Raw genomic sequence first — 10,513 nt, 5'->3', positions numbered from 1 at the left:
TCATTTTAAAAGACTCTCAGAAGAAAAAAAAATACTGCATTCAAACTACCACCTTTTAAAGCAGCCTAAATGTTCTCACTTACAATAAAAGTAAGAATTGTTCAACCTGTACTGTCCAAACAGTTCTTGTACCTTTAAATCACCCATTAAAAGTTTGGCTTTTTTTTCCACTTGCTTCTGAGGCAACTTTGAAATTTCCACCCCTCAGTGGCAGCATGCTGCATTCCCATTCTATGTCACTTGGGACTTAAATGTACTAGCATGTATTCTTTGTGTCAGGGGTTACAGTGTTTGTTTTTATGACTAATAATGTGGACCTTGGGAGCCACCTATCAAAGCGCCGTTGAGGAAATATCTAAACTTCTGTTAAAGTGTAATCCCTTTCAAGGCATGTCCATACAGGAGAGCAAAGACATCTGAAAGCTCTCAACTGCCCATGCTCCAAGCTGCCTTGGAAGCAAGCCTGTTCGAGCATAGAAGTCCTTTACCTTCTGTGCCTCTACTAATGGCCCCTGTGACATTCTCCTGGTGAGTACAGCATGCAGAAAGCTGTATTTCCTTCAGAGTAGATACAGTGATTTGGGAAAACTACTGCCTAAAGTGTAGCTCACTTTAAAATAATAAAGTTAAACAAGGACAGGCTTCATGCATGCTCATTCTTGAGAATGAAGCCAGTGTAAGATCTAAACATTCATTTAACTCTCGCTCAGGTCACACGTTGAGTGAATTTTGCCCAAATATACTTCACACAGGTATCAAGATTTGCTTCTTGGTACTTGGTGTCTGAACTTATGCTTATTGATGTTGGAGTTCTTGACATATCCTTTGTTCTGCGAAGCTATATGAAAGAAGCCATAATTGGTTCTTAGACACCATGATATTTATAATCATTTAGGAACCTCAGAGAGAGCAATCACTGAGGGTTTTATAGATAGCCATCATCTTTATGAAGTGTAGGATCTATTTCTGTATTGTCTGTTGGACCCTGCTGAGAACCTCCGTTGTCCTGCTCAACAAAAAGCTGCAAACTCAGCGTGGGCTCTGCTTCTTTCAAGGATGTGTGCAAACATCTCTTAGAAATCAGCAGTTACGGTTGTTTCATTAGACCTCTAATAACATCTCTACTTCATTTTCCTTCCAAATATGTTTACTTCAGGGTTGACACTTATAATGTCATCTCAAAAGAAAGAGGCTCTCCTGACAGATTTACAGTTATTATAAAATATGATGCTATCTGCATACAAATGGACAGTAGGAGCTTTAAAGAGATTTTCCCTATTATTGCTGCCCAAGGAAGCAATAAAAACTTAACATTTACCATTGGGAAACACCTGCAGAGATTAAATTAAAACTAGATTATATGCTTATCAGTTAAATGTTACAAAAGCAAACTCTTTAGAGATTAACATAAAAAGCATTGCTATACAAATCTTATTAACGGCTTCGCTCTCAGTACAATCCATTCTACACCTCCGCTGCTCAGTTGTTCCACGTGTGCAACTTATTAAGTCTTTGTGCAGCTGTACAGTGTGGAGGCAGGGCAGCCTTACTGAGGGCTCTGCTGGCAAATGCCTATGTTGATATTTAGATTTGTCTTTAAAAGTTGACCTCAAGTACCATTTGTCCTTCTCTTTCTGATCCTAGCTACTTTCTGAAGGACTCTTTGCATTACACGCTGTGTTTCTTGAGCATGGAACTGAGATGTGTTCTGGGCTCCTGCATGGAGTTCTGCTGGGAATATACCTGGGAACCATGCACCTTTGCTATTGAACTCTTTCTTTATTAAGGTCAGCAGGACAGAGAATTTTTAAAAGGCTGGGAGCAGAGAACAAGACACTGTTGTTGCTGATAGCAGATATCTGTGCTTAGTTCATGCAACCTTTGGTAGGTGGTGAACATGTTACAGAAATTGGAGTCGAGGAGGCATATGGGCTGATCTGGAAATTCAGAGAGCTCCAAGGTTTTAAAAAGCAACAGGCCTTTGGAGAATTCTGAACCACATATGGGAATACACAACTCAGCAACAGCCACATCTTCAATTACTTACACTAAGGCTCAGGCCATAAAGAGCTTTGATTGTGGAGATCCAACTCGGTTTGATGGATCAGCAGAGCATGACATTGACAGGACATTCAGATTGTTTGTGACGTGACTGTAAAATAAATCTTGTCATTTCCCAGGGACAAATGCAAAGGGCCATGGCTCTGTAAACATTTCTCCTCTGGACAAATCTGACCTAAGGAACCCCATGGCCATTTTTTCCAACCACTTGCCATATCCTCTGTTCTGTCAGCGTAGACCTTCGCATTTAGTTAGGTGAGTCGGGAGCATGGAAGGAATCCAATTTAAAGCCTATCAATTTAGGCTTATGAAAATATGGAAAATAGAGCATTGATCTATAGGAGTGGGGGATGCTGAGGTTGAAGGGCATAGCCAAAGACTGAGGTGCAGAAATAGCTGGAACTTGCTTTGCAAGGGAGAAAAATGACTATGCAAGCATGGCCTAACATTTTAAGTAATAAGTGTTTGTTGGCCCAGACGATATTCACTGAAAGAGGTTAGGGAGTGTTCGAACAAGTATATCCAGATCAGAGGGGTGGTAACCTATTGCAAAGCAATGCTCACAAGCCCCTGGGCAGACTGAGGGAGGACTCTTTGTCAACACAGCTGGGTTTGGGAGGAGATATGTGTCCACAGACACAGCTCCCTGCACTGTCACAGTGTGCACCCGTCTTCCCTTAGACCTCCCTCCAAAATGTAAGATAATGTGTCTTCCAGCAGTGCTGTAGCGTGCAGTTTGCCCTCCCACGTACCTGAAGGGATGAACTGTACCTTAGCATTTTTATAACAGACTTTCCTTTGAGGGTAGGTGTTTGATGATCAGCAGAAGCCATAGGCACATCCGAATTCTGGGTGTGAGTTTGTTCTGTCATTTTATTTGGACGAATTACAGTGTTTAACTTGGAATGGCCTGCTCGTGTCTTTTGCTTGACTTTCAGGCTCTGAGCTGTGTGAATTACTGACATGGGAATTTAAGATGTCATTTTTCAAAAATGACATATGTTTTTGTATGTACCTGTATCCAAGATGGGGAAACTACTTAACTGCAGTCTGAATTTTCCAGTCACTATATTAAGTAATTCACTCCTACTGCCACTAGAGGTATAACATTCTCTTGTGCAAATACCGAAGGAAACATTTGGTTGGAAGCCTTGCCTGTATTAATATTTCATTTTTCAAATCATGCTTTTAATCTGTTTTTTTTTTTTGGGGGGGGGGCGGGGAGGGTTGGGTTTTTTTTGTGGGTTTTTTTTTTTTTTGAGGCCTCATCCTACTCAGCCTTTTCCTGTTGGGAACTCTGTCTCTTATTGAACTAAAGCTAACTGCTTGTGAGATGAAATGCCACTTTGTCATGAAAGGATGCAGAACTGAGTGCTCGTTTAAGCTGCATGAGAAGCTGAACTGTAGTGTCAGTCTCCACACCGGTCACCTGTGACTGGCTCACACGCAAGCTTGTACCAGCACGTTTACAAAGCTTGTTTCATGATGCCTGTTGTTCTCCTGGATATTTATGTTCATTCTGAAATGCAAACATAAGAGAATACGATTTGAAATTAATTTCTTTATTATGACCAGCTTTCACTCAGATAGAATCTCCCTTCTGAAGCTCATTAAACATCACAAAAGTCCCATGTCTCTACCAGGGCTGGCAGGAGAAGTGTGGCCTATGCCGAGGTTTAATCACAGCTCTGTGTGCTCTGTGTACGTGCTGCTTGAGTGCAAGGCAGGGGATGGTTCTGAACCGAGCTGTGGGGATTCTGTGAGAAAGCAGAGGTTGACTAAATGAGGACTAACTGCAGCCCTGCTGGAGCACAGCCTCTGACTGTTTGAAGCTGCAGACTTTCTTTCAGAGCTTCTGACACTCAGCAGCAGGCTGCCAGCGCCGTGCTGCATGCACACAGGCTGGGAGCGCTGAGCTGATGGGAGAACTGCCCTCTGTGCCCCTGCACTGCTCAGGCCCAGCAGCACTCCTGCTGCAACCTGGCATTTCCACATGCTGCTTTTCACCTCTTCCCCACTTTTGCCTGATAAACACACTGATGGCAGCTAAGAGAGACGAGAGCACGGCAGCTTGAGAGCGAGTGTGGTGGAAGCTGTGCCTGAGCTCTAGCCTGAACTGCAGCTCTCTTCCATCACAGCAGGCCCACACGCAGTCTTTCTGCCATGTTCTCCTTTCAGGATTTGCCCACCTAACTCCTGGCTCAGCCACGAGAAACAGAAAAACAGGAAATCTGAGAAACAGCGGGAAATCTGAGATCTGTGAAGTTTAGGAGGCTATTTGGAGTGCAACTGAAACTTCAGAAAAAGACGTGTGTTATGGATCTACTGAAATGTAGAATCTGTTGTAATGTGGTCTATGCGGTACTTATCAGCACTGTGCTGCACGGCTCAATACTGAAAAGTTATTCTGAAGGGAAAAATATTGAAATGACACCAGATGCTCTCAGAAATGTTGCTTTTCCCCTGAAGTGAATATCTGACAAAGTTATTGATTTCTTGAAAGATTCAGTTACCATAAGAGAGGGCCTTTGATGGCAGAGGTGTTTCCAGCACAAACTGACACACAGATCCTCTCAAAATTTCTGGTCTAGTACAGCCTTTGGGTTGCTTCTTTTCCAAATGCAATGCTAACAGCACAGTTAAAACAGCACAGTGCAGACAATGCAGATACAGCACTTGGTGTATCTTCTATTTTAGTTTCTTTGTGCTTTTTGTAGTAAATACTGATAAATTCGCCACGACCTTACAACACTCACAAGAAATTTTTGACTACAAAAAACACTTTGCAGGTGAGACACTTTGGATTGAACTGGGATAAAAGTTGATGAAATCATGCCACCAACATTATGGCAATGTGTGATATAAACTGGATCCCCCAAATGTATTGAATGCAACAGCACTGCTATCTGACCTTGCTATTAGCAAGAATATGCCATTTATCTACAGCTCCCCCTTGTACAGCTTTGTGGCATACACAATCATAGGCAGCAGATTTGCTGTGCAGTTCACTGGAGTGGTTCTATCTAACATGTTGCTAACATCTCGTCTCCCAAAAATCGGAGAATGGGTGGCAATCTGCTAAATTTTATCCACAATTTTGGTAATTCTTCCAAATGATACAGTTCAGTGTCATCTTGACCTTCATGTTTTTCACAGGGAACAGTTACATAAAAAGGATGAATGAACAACAACAAAAGAGGAAGGCTGGGATCGTATAATCTGGAAACTGGAACCACCTGCATTTATGATTTCCTGTTTAGGTGAGGGAGGCAGACTGAATAGTTGTTAAAGCTCATTATTGTAAGTAACAGAATAGAGATTCTGCTGTAATTTCTGTCATACATTTGCTCCATGGCCCTGGACGAGCATTTAAAACCAGGCTGCGAACGTCACCTCCTTTACATTAGAAATGTACTAGGTGTAAAAATTCTGAAAAAAAATCAAACTTGTGACCAAAAGTCAAAATTGTGCTTTCTTTACTGGTAAAGAAAATGAGGCAAACAGCAGTCAGCTGTGATTTTCAGTGACAACAGTACCTTTGAATCCTACTGATTTAATTTCTCCCCTAGCGAATAAGAATAAAACATTTGAACCATTGGAAGCATATTGAATGTGTTTGTTTATGTGACTGGTAACAGTTGGGATTAATGTTTGTCACTGAACCAAAATATTGGCAAGTACAAAAGTAATACATGCACATCACTGATTCTCAATCTTGCTGGTCATTTATGAGCTCCTTTATTGCCTTTGATGAGATATGAAAGGCACAACTTTCATACAAAGAAATAATTTAATTATTTGATATGCCCATAACTGGTTGGACAGAAGGCTTTCACTGTGTTATGATCCCAAACCAGATCTAAGCTCATCCAGAGAGCTTCCTCCTGTCTGTTGATACTGAGATTTAACATGGCCTTAAGAAACTCAGGTTTTTGACTTTTTTCCTTGCCATGCAGGATTTTGAGGTGCACATCTGCCGAGGTTCACAGCACTGGAAAAAGGTCTGGTCCTCTGGAGGCAACAGCAAACAGCCTCTAGACTTGAAGCCAAAAATTCATACACTTTCTTCATTGAGGTCCCTGGAAATTGTCATGTTTGATCCCCTGGCTCAAAATTCAGGTAGCATGGGAAGCTGTTGGAGAAGCAGCAGGTTAGCCGCAGTGCCACACAAGCTCACTGAGTTTTCATTCAGCTGCTGTATTTGAGGCCTGCCTACTTCTGAGCTTAATCATTCTTCAAATATCTTCCAAACTAACAATTCAGAACAATGACATATGTAAATTCATAGGGTTTGCTAAAGCAGCTTGCTTATAGTTTCATTAACCTTGGAAGCAATAAGCAATATCTTTTCAGAGGGAGGACTGGGTTGCTTTGTCATTCTAGGTCTTGGTTCGGGATTTTTTCCTCTATTGCATGTTAAATTTTATTTATGGTCTCTGTGCCACAGTGACTGATATTGCTATCCTCTGATGCCTTTTGGAAATGTAACAGAAGCAATTTCCAGCTCATGATACAGGAAACTCCTATGTACCAATACATAAAAATTCAGATGAAGGCAGAATCTGTGGAGAGACCTAGATGTGAGAGTTGTGCCTGCATGCTTTCTTTGTTGGAAAGTGGCCACAAAGTGAAGAGTTTTACCAAGCCTATTTAGATCCCCATAAGTGGATTTTGGCAGGAGTCAGGATATGGCCACTGCCAGCTGCCTGTTGAGCATGTATATGTTCTGTACCTCTGTGAAATTAACAATTAGGCTATGATGAGAAAGTAAATCTCAGTAGGAAGGAACAGTTTGCAAAACCCTAAAGCTCGTAAGTCATTCATTGACCTCAGATTTCATTTACTTTAATGAAGTTAGGGAAAAAAATATTGAGAAAGACCTGGTCAATGAAATTAGATAGCACTCTTTTGACTAAAAGATTAGCTGAATATAATGCTTATACACAGACAGCTTCGTATAGTGCTTCAAGAATAGTTTTTAAAAATGTGAGATTTTTACTTTGTGCTTCAATAGAGTTGCACTGAACTACAACAGTCTGCATATCGTACATGCAGCAAGTGCAGCAGCTTTCTGTAGCACTGTTGTAACTCTGCCCTACCCTCTTTTACTGCCCTCCCTGTTTGCCACATCACCAGCTGGCTTAGCTTGTGATCTTGTGAACGTGCTGGTAGCAGAGCCTGGGTGCAAGGAGCCATGGGACAGGCCTCTGAGTCTGAGCTTCTGAGCTTCAGCAAGCTGCAGCTTTGCAAGATGGGAAGTAGGAGTTCAGCTTGATAACAGACACCCTTTGCTTTTGTTTTGAAAATAGTAGATGAGCAAGAGAAATATTATGGTTTTATCTGGTATGCAGCAAGGCTTTAAATTTGAGTTTACTTACTTCTACGCTCTCCACATATCCCTTGTTTGACCACAGGTTTTCAAACACAGCCATGGCAGGGTTACAGGGTAATTGGCTGGCAGCCAAAGGACTGTATTTAATTAGTGAGGAATGCACTGGCCATAGCAGCATTCCCTATAAGAGCCACAACCCACGTAACTACAGGTGCTGTCCTGCTCTCTTCAATCTCAGGGACTGTTCTTCATGCAGTACTGCATTTAGCAGTTTGTGCCACATATGGAAAAGAGTATGCTTAGATGCTGCTATCAGAGTGTTTCTATTTTCTGTTCATTGCTCTGTCAGAGATGCAGGCGATATCTTTGGATTTTAGGGTCCTGCTGCCCTCTTAGTCTTAGAAGGGAAAAGGGGCCGTGTGGTCCTGGTAGGAATCTCCAAATCCTAAGGACTGAGATTAAACCTTGTAGGGCACAGTCCATATTAGTGACTTTTCCCAGGAGAACCAAGTTGCAGCAGTGTTGGGCAATTTAGGACACCTTTGCCTTACTGCAAGTACCGCTTATTTTGTATTTTTTGTTTTGTGTGATCCAAAGCTGAGAATACAAATGCTATGGAAACCTTGAGTCATCAGTGGCTCATTGCAAACTTCTGCTGTGCCTGGCCATCGTTAGGTTTTTGTGATCTTCCTTCTTGGATCTTCCATCCTGTTTTCTTCCTTACGCGTACATAAAGTCTGTGCCTAGCGCTGATCACCCACCATGTCCTGTGCTCTCCCCCACTCTGCTGCTTTCTTCTCTATTTCTATTTTGTCCTGCTGCAGAGTACTAAAAAGAGGGAGCAGGAGGTGTATGTGTTGGGAGCAAAGGGGATGTTGGAGAAGAGATATTGAAAGGAGCAACAAGAAAGGATGGGAATGCTTGGGTGTGAGGGACAAGCTGCCTGCCATTGGCACAGGGACACAACAGTACATAAACTGTGCCAAGCTGGAGGAGTATTGGGGTGATGAACGAGCGTGATGTGATACGGGAAATGGCTGGCACAAATTCCCTGTTCAGTTGGATTTTCCTTGCAAACACAATGGATTTAGTTGAATAGGGAATGATTACAGTTTGAAAATGTTTCTGACTGTTCTGCTATTGTTTGGAAGAGAACTGGCATTGTTATAGCTTTTTTGAACAGGGTGGACAAAATCATAATTGCAAAGTTTTGTCTATTATAATTGTTGCATATAAAATCTTCTATTAAAGTTTTTTTGTTTGTTTGTTTGTTTCTAATGAAACTGAATGACTTCAAGGTGGAGTTTGTTTTTTTCTCTTGTTTGCATTTTTCCTTGACTTTTTGCTCTCAGGTGAATTGCTACTTGCACTTAATTATGGAGAGTGGTTGCTTGGAGGCCTTAATACGTCTCTACTGTTTTGTAAAGAGCACCAAATTGTTACTGAGGATTGGGAACTTTTTTTTTTTTTTTACTGAGAATGGAGGGCAGCTGCAATGTCTTCTCTTTCAAAACTGAATATGAGATACAGAGGCCACAATTAAATGCAAAAACATAAATTACATTTTTCCTTGTTTTAATGTGAGATTTGCACTTAACTGGAAAGAGTGAATGCTACATTCTCTCTACACAATTGCTAGTATCTTTGCTGCAGGGACAATGGTTGGTTGGACTGTGAAGCTTTGCCAGAAGTATCTTAAGAGAAAGGCTGCCAGAAGATAGGAAAGAGCCAAGCAGGAGAATGCAGAGAACTCTTGACCACTCATTACTAACATGCAACACTTGGCCTTGTAGCTCTGCACTGAGCAACAGGAACTGCCACGCTTTTTCCAGGAACAGCCAGTGGCAGATGGTGAGAGATGAAGAAAAAGTGCACGTGCACAAACATCTTGGCTTGGTGTATCCTGTGTATCCTCCTGGCTTTGGGAATCAGTGTGGAAAAGGCTCTGGGAAAACCCAGAAGTTTCATTTACAGTATTGTAAACTGTATTTATTTGCTGTTGATCACACTGTCCATGAATTTGTGTGATGTCTTTTAAAATCCATTTTTAGCCTCCGCAATCTCTTGAAGCAATGACTGCCACTGTGTAATGATGGGCTGCACCAAAGAGTGCTTTCTTTTGGGTGTGTTGGTTTTAAACCTGCTGCGTAATGACTTTGTTGGATGCTCCTTCAGCTTTTATACTAGAAGAGAAAGCAAACAGTTACACTGCATCTCCCATCTCCATTCAGGATTTTATAGACTGCTATCACTTCTCTCTGCAGTCATTTTTTTTTTTCCAACCTGAAGAGCTTTTGCCTATTTAATTTCTTCTTGTATTGAAGCTGTTCTGTACCTCAAAAAGATAAATGTAGACTTCTTATTACTGCTCTTTCTTCTTTCTCTCAGGTAGAAGTGCTGAGGAAACCTTATACAGGAATACCATATTAAAAGATAGTTTGGTCCCTCTTTGTGCTAAAATAATTAGCCTTCAGCTCCTAGAAGTTGCCAAAAGTTTCTGAAAGGAAGAGAAAGCTGCTCTTTATACCTCTCCAGTTTGAGGTTGCATTCATGTCCTAAAGTAGATAAGAGCACACGGCAAGTAAACAGGAGAAGTGTCTGGATTTGAAGTCCTCTTAACTGCCAACAAACCTTCAAGCTTAATACGCAGAATTTGATTGAGTGCAAGGATGTGACAAAATTGGGACCTGAGAGATCAGGAAGTTCAGTAAGGCTGTACTGAGCAACGTCAGCAGAGCTAAACAGGAACAGAGAGCAGAATGTGTGGGTTGTTGGCTTTTTTCTTTTTGTTTGTTTTTTTCTTTGTGGCTTTTTTTTCCCTCCCCTTTTAGTTCAGAGTCAGTGCTGCATCTTCTGACACGGTAAATCTTAAGAGAAAGAGAAGGAGATAAAAAATTAAATAAAAAGTTGCTCTCTTCTCTATCTGGCATAAATATCTTATATATCTTCCCATCTGGCATAAATATCCAGTTTGAGAAAGGCAAATGCAGGTGTCTTCAGACTCATGGGAAAGCATCTGCTAGGAACACCTTGCTGTCCTTTCATTCTGGCAGATTTACAGTATTCCACCTTGTGCCTTTTGTTGTGTGTGTCCCACTGCATCAGGTTCAAGCTCTTCAA

At 41.5% G+C, this 10,513-nt stretch overlaps 1 protein-coding gene across 1 annotated transcript in view; it reads left to right on the top strand.

Annotated features, from left to right (window-relative positions):
* The first annotated feature begins 402 nt into the window (after nucleotides 1–402).
* The window catches only part of LOC128076032 (integrator complex subunit 6-like), a 49,821-nt gene continuing 39,710 nt past the window's right edge, over nucleotides 403–10,513 (top strand). The window contains exon 1 of the mRNA XM_052673305.1: nucleotides 403–528. The gene's annotated coding sequence lies outside the window, so the exon portion shown is untranslated. The remainder of the gene's footprint in view (nucleotides 529–10,513) is intronic.

This window comes from Tympanuchus pallidicinctus, unplaced genomic scaffold, assembly GCF_026119805.1.
Source record: "Tympanuchus pallidicinctus isolate F22 unplaced genomic scaffold, pur_lepc_1.0 scaffold13, whole genome shotgun sequence".
Classification (NCBI taxonomy): domain Eukaryota; kingdom Metazoa; phylum Chordata; class Aves; order Galliformes; family Phasianidae; genus Tympanuchus; species Tympanuchus pallidicinctus.
Note: the sequence above shows the minus strand (reverse complement) of the source record. Positions and strands in the feature narration are given on the sequence as shown.